The sequence below is a fragment of the Hyperoodon ampullatus genome (genome assembly GCF_949752795.1).
Source record: "Hyperoodon ampullatus genome assembly, chromosome: 1".
NCBI lineage: Eukaryota > Metazoa > Chordata > Mammalia > Artiodactyla > Ziphiidae > Hyperoodon > Hyperoodon ampullatus.
Window position 1 is genome coordinate 108121884 of NC_136914.1, and position 8299 is coordinate 108130182.

General features: G+C 39.4%; 1 pseudogene across 1 annotated transcript; it reads left to right on the forward strand.

Moving 5' to 3' along the window:
* Positions 1-7670: 7670 nt before the first annotated feature.
* LOC307057859 (mitochondrial import inner membrane translocase subunit Tim9-like) lies at positions 7671-7999 on the forward strand (annotated as a pseudogene). The gene is made up of 2 exons: positions 7671-7789; positions 7874-7999. The product of its transcript is annotated as a mitochondrial import inner membrane translocase subunit Tim9-like (transcript).
* The last annotated feature ends 300 nt before the right edge of the window (positions 8000-8299 follow it).

The window sequence follows — 8299 nt, forward strand, 5'->3', positions numbered from 1 at the left end:
TTTTTTTCTCCAACATCCTCAGCACATGTATTCTAACCTCAAGGTCCTACCACATTTACAAAGTGGCAAAAGGAGCTTTCAGACTGAGCTAGCCCCCCTTTGAAGGTACTTTCTTTTTTTTTTTTTTTTTTTGCGGTATGCGGGCCTCTCACTGTTGTGGCCACTCCCGTTGCAGAGCACAGGCTCCGGACGCGCAGGCTCAGCGGCCATGGCTCACGGGCCCAGCCGCTCCGCGGCATGTGGGATCTTCCCAGACCGGGGCACGAACCCGTATGCCCTGCATCGGCAGGCGGACTCTCAACCACTGCGCCACCAGGGAAGCCCTGAAGGTACTTTCCATGAAGCCCCCACTCAGCAACTTTCCCTATACCCATTGGCCAGAATTAGTCACATGTCCACCCCTAACCTAACTGCAGAGGATGCTGAGTAATGCAGTTTTCAGCTGGTGCATTGCCACCCTGATCAAAGAGAAGGTTCTGTTTATTAAGGATGAAAAGGAGACTAGCACTGAGTAGGCCACTAACAGTCTCCATAGTTACCTGAACCTTGAGATGAAAACATTTTGAGGAAATTTTTTTATAAATTATTTATCTTACACTATAACTGACTTGGCATTTCTCAGACTTCCCATCCATGCTCTGGGTTGTACAGCTTTAGTGCCCCTATGATCCTTCCAGGCTGTAAACATACCAGAAGGTCGCAGTACCCCAAGCCCTAGCTCCAACAGTTTCTCTCACCTCGCCAGCTCCCTCCTCCCACTCACAAGCAGGAGAGCTGCCCTCTGGCTCAGGTGCACCTTGGCTCAGCTTCCTGGCTCTTACTCTGTGCTCCTGCTTTGCCATCTGGTTTCCCTCCTTCTTTTCCCAACTCCCAGGTATGTCTTTTTAAAATTATCTCCATTGAGTGATTGCAAATTCATATGAATGCTGACTGCAGCTTATATAAAATGTGAACTGAAAGTCTTACAGTTTTAGGACAAATTTATGGAAATAAATCCACATATGCAAATGTTTCATACGAGGAATATTACTGTAAATGCAAGACAAGGATTCAAACAGATGGAGACAAAATATAGAAAGGAATAGAAAGGCAGAGAAAGAAAAAGAAACAGAGAGTCTGTCCCTTCCTTTAAGTATTGCTGAAAATTCCTTAGCTGCCATGTACAATCTAGATAGATTAGGGGAGAAAAAGTAGAAGCAAGATGCTCTTGAGGATATTTTTCTTCCTGTTAGAATGTTGGTTTCTTAAGAAGAGCAACTATGCCACCCATATATTTCATCAAGGACCTTGAATTCTGATAGAAATTTGGTAAGTCCTAAGTGATGGTCCTTAAATAATATATTATGTTGAAACACTGACATGGGAACTGGACAACATACTCAGTAGCATAAACAAAGCCAACCCTTTCCTCTAGGCTATTTACAGAATAGAGAAGAGGAATTTAGAGGAGAAAAAAAAATGGAATTGAATAGAGTCAGAAGTAGACCCTCATAAATATAGTCAACTCATCTTTGACTAAGGAGCAAAGATAATACAATGGAGCAAAGATAGTCTTTTCAACAAATGGTGCTGGACATCCACATACCAAAAAAAAAAAAAAAAGTATCTAGATACAGACCTTACACCCTTCACAAAAATTAACTCAAAATGGATCACAGACCTACATGTAAAATGCAAACTATAAAACTCCTAGAAGGTAACACAGGGGAAAGGCCAGAAAAACTTGGGTATGGCAATGACATTTTAGATAAAACACCAAAGTCATGGTCCATGAAAGAAATAATTGATAAGCTGGACTTCATTAAAATTAAAACTTCTGCTTTGTGAAAGACACTGCCAAGAGAATGAGAAGACAAGCCACAGACTGGGAGAAAATATTTGCAAAAGATAAGTCTGATAAAGGACTGTTATCCAAAATATACAAAGACCCTTAAAAAACAATAAGAAGAAAACAACCCAACTAAAAAAATGGGCCAAAGACTTTAATAGACACCTCACCAAAGAAGATATACAGATGGCAAATACGCACATGTACAGATTCTCCACACCTTATGTCATCAGGGAAATGCAAATTAGAACAACAATGAGAAACCACTACCCACCTATTAAAATGGCCAAAAGTCACAACACTGACATTAGCAAACGCTAATGAGGATGTGGAGCAGTAGGAACTCTCATTCACTGCTAGTGAGAATGCAAAATGGTACAGCCATTTTGTAAGACAGTTTGGCAATTTCTTACAAAACTAATCGTACTTTTACCATAAAATCCAGCCATTGCACTCCTTGGTATTTACCCAAAAAAGGTGAAAACTGATGTTCACACAAAAACCTGCGCACAGATGTTTATAAGAGCTTTGTTCATAATTGCTAAAACTTGGAAGCAAACAAGTTGTCTTCAGTAGGGTAATGGATAAATAAACTATGGTATATTCAGACAAGGGAATATTATTCAATACTAAAAAGAAATGAGTTATTGAGCCATGAAAAGACATGGAAAAACCTAAATGCATAATATTAAGTGAAAGAGGTCAATCTGAAAAGGCTACATACTGATTCCACCTATATGACAATCTAGAAAAGGCAAAACTATAGAGACAGCGGTTGCTATGGGGTGGTAGGAGGTGGGGTAGAATAGTTGGATCACAGAGGATTTTTAGAGCAGTGAAAATACTCTGAATGGTCCCATAATGATGCATACATGTCATAACACATTTGTCCAAACCCACAGAACACACAACACCATGAATGAACCATAATGTAAATTATGGACTTCAGGTGATGATGATGTACCAGCATAGGATCATCCATTGTAACAAATGTACCACTCTGGTGGTGGATGTTGATAATAGGGGAGGTCATGCATGTGTAGAGGCAGGAGAGATATAAAAAAAATCTCTGTACCTTCCCCTCAGTTTTGCTGTGAACCTAAAACTGCTCCTTAAAAAGTGTCGTAATAAGAAAAGAAAAAAGAGGAACTGAACAAGTACTGTAGCATGCTCACAATCACCATGTGCGCCCTTTGATGGATGGAAAAACTGAGTTTCAAAGAGACTAAATAATTTTCCAAGACCACACACATCTACTTGACCTTCAGACTTTTTCCTATGGCCAGCTACACTGTTGAAAAGCATAAAATAAGGACTAAAATGGCCTCCCTTGATTTAGGCATTTGCTCTGACCCAGGAAAATTTTGTATTTAGTGAAAATCTGAATCACAAACCCTATCTTTGGCATTATCTTACATTAAAAATTAAAGCTGTGGGACTTCCCTGGTGGTGCAGTGGTTAAGAATCCGCCTGTTAATGCAGGGGACACGGGTTCGAGCCCTGGTCTGGGAGGATCCCACGTGCTGCAGAGCAACTAAGCCCGTGCTCCACAACTACTGAGCCTGCAAGCTACAACTTCGGAGCCCGAGTGCCACAACTACTGAAGCCCGTGCACCTAGAGCCAGTGCTCCACAACAAAGAGAAGCCACCGCAATGAGAAGCCTGCGCACTGCAACGAAGAGTAGCCCCCACTCGCCACAACTAGAGAAAGCCTGTGTGCAGCAACAAAGACCCAATGCAGCCAAAAATAAATAAATAATAAATAAAATTTATTTTTTAAAAAATTTAAGCTGCATTGATACTAAAATATGATTTTGAGAAGCACTGCTTTTTTAAAACATTGAAATGTGAATTGACCTTGAGACAAAAATTTTATTTCTCCTCTTTTATAAGCAGATTTTTCAAATGACTTAAAAGAAGGCTAAAAAGTGTTATGGTGAACCAACACCACTTCAAATACATTCCAATGAACATTAATTGGAAGAGGATTAAGATGAATGTCTCTAAATGCTCCATACAGAGATAAAGGCAGTTAAAGGTATGATTCCTCAAAGACTTCCTGATGAGATACTTCCTAGGGGTCATGCAGGGAAATTAACAGCCAAGCAAACCACAACTGGCCCAAGTCATCTCAAAACTGAAGTTCACTGACAACATGGTTGTTTCTCCCTAAGTACCCCTGTCCAGACTCCAATTTGATCCCCTGGGCCTCTGGGGCCCCTGAGGTTTCTACCCTCATCTTTTAATCAGTTCTGTAACCTTTGCATTGGGATCCTTCCCTTGCAGGTTTCACCAATTCTCTTTGCTTGAGGCTGGAGTCTCACAGGGCAGTGAATCATGGAACAGCTCCTAACACAGCAGTGGGATTTCTACAGATTATCTATTTCACGGCTTTTGACTTTACCATCTTCCTGGTATCACAGAGGCCTCTAAGATGACTTACTGTATTAGATAGCAATTCAGCTGTAACAAAGATCCAATTAGGAGTGCACCTGTTTTTTGGGGTTTTTTTTGAAGTCCAGAGTAAGAAAGCCTAAGGCTACAAAGTTAGCAGAATGAAGGAAGTAACAAAGATCAAAGCAGAAATAAACGGAGACCAGAAAAACAATACAAAAGATCAATGAAACTAAGAGTTATTTTTTGAAAAGATTAACAAAACTGGCAAAACTTCAGAAAGACACACGAAGGAAAAAGAGAGGGACTTGTGGTCCAGTGGTTAAGACTCCACGCTTCTACTGCAGGGGGCACAGGTTTGATCCTTAGTCAGGGGAACTAAGATCCACGTGCCATGCAGTGCAGCCAAAAAAAAAAGGGAGAGAGAGAGAAAGACTCAAGTAAAATAAGAAAGGAAAGAGGAAACATTACAACTGATATCACAGAAATACAAAAGATGAGGATCGTAAGAAACCACTATGAACAATTATACACCAAAAAAATTGAATAACCTAGAAGAAATGGATAGATTCCTAGAAACATACAGCCTACCAAGACTGAATCATAAAGAAATAGAAAATCTGACAAGTAAAATTGAATCAGTAATCAAAAATCTCCCAACAAAGAAAAGCCCAGAATCAGATGATTTCCCTGGTGAGTTCTACCAAACATTAAAGAATTAATACCAATCCTTCTCAACTCTTTGAAAAGATTGAAGTGGAGGAAAGACTCCCAAACACATTTTATAAAGCCAGCATTCCCTTGATACCAAAGCCAGATAAGGATACTATAAGAAAAGAGAACAGAATGGTGGTTACCAGGGCCTGGAGTATGGGGAAAATGGAGATGCTGATCAAAGGGTACAAAGTTCCAGGTATAAGATGAGTAAGTTTTGAGGATCTAATGTACAGTATGGGGATTATACTTAACAATACTGTATTATATGCTTGAAAGTGATTAAGAGAGTAGATCTTAAATGTTCTCACCACAAAAAGGAAATGGTAATTATGTGAGGTGATAGAGGTATTAACTAACACGACTGTGATAATCATTTTGCAATATATGTGTATCAAGTCAATACACTGCATACCTTAAACTTGCACAATGTTATATGTCAATTACATCTCAAAAAACCTGGGGAAAAAAAAATTTTCCATAACAACAACAAAAAGCCCAGGGCTGGTATGGCCGTTCCCTAATGGGTAGTGGGCATTATAGACAATAATAATAAAAGTAGTATAATACATAACAATTATTTAGCACATGATATATGTGGCAGGGACTGTTCTAAATACTTTACTTAGAAATTTTATCTTAGCTAATTCTCTTATCACCCCTCTGAGGTAGTTGTTGCTGTTGTTATTATTATTACTGCATTACAGATGTGGAAACCGAGGCATAGAAAGGTTTAAGAACTTACAAGCAAAGAGGTAAACTCAGACCAAGGACTCGAACCCAGACCAAGCTCTTAACCTGCATATACTGCTTCTACAGTGAATTGTTCCCCTTAAGTTACTTATAAAAGGCTCCTCTTCTCTTTCTACAATCAGTCACAGTCAATATTCTTTTTTATGTTCAAACAGTCCCCCAGTATTGCCAAGAGTAATCCGTTCAAGCTGACTTGAATATCTTTTCACACACACCCCCATTAGTCTTTGAGTATTTCCCTTCTTTCTTGCCCAACAAGATGTCTCAGTTCATCTTGTGTTTTCCCTGCCCCCAGACTTCTCCCAGATTCTTCAGGGAGATCTGAAGAATCAATATTTTTAAATATCTAACAAAAAATGTATTTAAAAATATCTCCAAAGCAACACATACCAACTAATACATTTAACAGGGTAGAGTAAAATAATTTGCCAGTTCATTAATGAGGGTCATGGTTGAAGTTTTATTATCAAGAAAAAAATGTTTAAAGTAATAGATTTCATCTTCATTAAAGTAATAATTCCTTAAGGAGTCAAAGACATGCTGGATGAGTACAGCCAGGACTTCAGGATTTGATCCTCATAGTGAAGAGCCAGGCTCAGTTCAAAACTTCATAGGCAGGACTTCCCTGGTGGCACCGTGGTTAAGAATCCACCTGCCACTGCAGGGGACAGGGGTTTGATCCCTGGTCCAGGAAGATTCCACACGCCGCAGAGCAACTAATCCCGTGTGCCACAACTACTGAAGCTCTCACGCCTAGAACCCGTGCTCCGCAACAAGAGAAGCCACTGCAATCAGAAGCCTGTGCACAGCAACAAAGAGTAGCCCCCGCTCGCCGCGACTAGAGAAAGCCCACACACAGCAATGAAGACCCAACGCAGCCAAAAAAAAAAAGAAAAAAAAAACTTCATAGTCAATCAAGGCACCAAGTCTTACTTAAACTGACAGAGTCCTTCCCAGAAGACACATAAATGAAATTTAATTTATTAAAATTGTTGATCGTTCTATGCTGTCATCACTGTTAAATCAGATCAAATTAATCACATCAGCATTCCTAAATCCTAAAAGAACTTGCCTCTAATCCTATTCTATGCCCAACATATGGGTACTATAAAAACAAAGCAGGTCATATGAAACAGAAATTTCCCCTTTTGCCCCAAAGGAAATAAAGTTCCATAAATCCTAAGAAATTTCTTGGAAGACAAAAATCTACCATGCTCCTCTAAAAACTATTTCACCTGACACCTGAGAAACAAGTCTTATTTTTGCATTTACTTAGAAAGTTATAAACATGTGAATAAACCAAATGACTCTAGAGCATATTCAGGAAGTAAATGAACCTTGGTATCATACCAAATGCAGGTGTGAATCCCAGCTCTAAACCTTATAAACTCTGTGACCCTAGGTGTGCTACTAAATTCCTCTGTGCCTCAGTCTCCTCATCTTTTAAGCAGATTATTGTGGGAGTCAAAAAAGACAATTCATTCAAGCACATGGGACAAATCCTGGAGAGTAAGTGCTTAATAAGGGCTAGCTATTGCTATTACAGGCTTTCTTCTCTTATGTCTAATGACTGCAATTCCCAGTGCCACCCATATTAGTCAGATTAGGACAAGTGATTCTTCAGTGACAAATTAATCCAAAATCTCACTGGCTTAAACACGTAAAAGTTATTTTACATTCAAGCAAAGGCCACTGTAGGTCCTGGCAACTCTCTGGGGCAGCTGTCCCCATGTGGTGACTCAACAATTAAAGTGCTAACTTTAGGTTCTCTGCCATCCAGCTGCCAGGCACCCACCCATACCCCAACCCTCTGTCCCCAGACTAGCCTCTCTGCCTCATACTGGTACCAAATGGGAAAGCCTGTGCTTAAGGAAGAAATCAGGCCTCACAGGAGACATTCAAGCAAAGTTTAGCTGCTTTTCCAGAAAAGAAAGGACACTCATGCATCAGAAAAAGTGACTGATAAACATACCAAAAGAATATGGCTGCACAAATACCAGAATCTGATCAGTTAAAATAGTTCAATGAACTTCTTGGAACCTACTATAAACTTAAAGAAACATGCTTTTTGGACTGGGTAAAGACTTCACAGGAAGAGAAGTAATACCTGTTGAGATAACCTGCTCAGAACATTGCTTATAGAAATATTTTTAAATGATGCAAAGAATATCCATTAAATTTCAGGAATATCATATTCAGCAGAATGAAGCCCTGGCAGCAAAAGCAGGACTCTTAACTAACCACAGTAGAAAAGTCCTGATGGATGGACTTTCAGCAAAAGACTGCCAACAGCTATTGCACTGGAAATGAGGATTCATCTGATAGAATCCCTTGAAAGCAGTAGCCACCAGGTTAAACTGTTTGTCATGACTGTTTGGCAAATGGAAACTAGTGAGAAACAAAGTTGCAATTTACCAGGAATAATCAAAACAGAACATCTTACTGTTTAGTTAAAATAATAAGGTGCAACATTCTCGTTGTGGTTTTAAGATTGAGCAGCTTGGCCACTTGATTAGAAAAATAAATCATTATTTCTTCAACCGTGACTATTAATTTTAAAGCAAAATATGTGTTCAATCGTGTATAAGAAAAAAGTTTTATTACTAAAAG